A 1,296-nucleotide genomic window follows, 5' to 3' on the forward strand; every position below is an offset into this window, starting at 1 on the left:
TATATATGTACGTACGTATGCATGTGTGTATGTATGTGTGTATGTATGTGTGTATGTATGTCTGTATATAAATTCACATAGGCTGCACATTTCGTGGTTTTGTATGCATATAGATGGATATCAGCTTTTTCTTTTAATTTATATATAACATGATGTCCTTTTGGAAATGTTTATAGCACGAACTAAAGCGCTCGAAAATGAAAGGAAAGCTTATTTTCCCTTTATAGATACATACACAGGACTCGCTATACAAGTGTGACACGAGTTCGTTACAACTTCTGACCCCAAACGCCTTCAACTCCATTGATATCTACTCAACGACATTGAACATGACACCCAGAAATCGCGTAACACATACTTTATAAACAACAACAGTAAAATAATAATAATAATAATAATAATAATAATAATAATAATAATAATAATAATAATAGCAGCAGTAGCAGCAGTAGTAGTAGTAGTAGCAGCAGCAGCAGCAGCAGCAGTAGTAGTAGTAGTAGTAGTAGTAGTGGTAGTAGTGGATCGAAACAAACATGGAAAATAAGAGAAGTAAGGAAAATGAAAAAGAATAATATGACCGCAGCCACTTGGCTGAAACACATAAATAAATAAATAAATGGGAAGACAGTTTGTTTTATATTTATTTTTTGTCTCTTTATCTCACCAAGTCCCCCCGTTATCTTCCACTGTACACGTTACACGTATATGTGTATGCGAGTGCTCATATACATATATATATATATATATATACATATATAGATAGATAGATAGATAGATACATTTCTTTTATTAGCCACACAGGGCTCAACAAAGATGGGACAAATACAATGTAGAGCTTTTCTTTTTGGGAGGGGAAAGGAAAAAACAAACAATAGGGGTGAGTTGATCAAAAGGGGTCATAGGAAGGGAAAAATGGGGAAGTTCGATCAAAAGGGATCGAGAAAAAAAAAGCGATCAATAGGGATCGTGTATCACACAGTAATGTTCTCGTGTAAAAAGAGGGGAGGACAGTTTAGGTGTAGCCGTGGAAAGAAAAGCCTATGGAAAAGACCACGGTAGCCATGGTCAATATTGTCATTACAGAACCTATAACAGTGAGTGACTCTCTTTTGCCTTCTTGTTTTTTGTCTGGATTTTTTTTTACTCTTTTATAGTGTTATGCTCAAGGTGGATCCGTCATTCACACGTGCCATCCTTGCTACATTCACCCATCTTTTTTTGAAGCATTCACTAGACAAGACTTCCCTTTCTACTCTCACCTTCCTCTTCAGATGATACTTGAAGAAGTTGATGAGA

This window comes from Octopus bimaculoides, chromosome 7 (genome assembly GCF_001194135.2).
Source record: "Octopus bimaculoides isolate UCB-OBI-ISO-001 chromosome 7, ASM119413v2, whole genome shotgun sequence".
NCBI classification, from domain to species: Eukaryota; Metazoa; Mollusca; class Cephalopoda; order Octopoda; family Octopodidae; genus Octopus; species Octopus bimaculoides.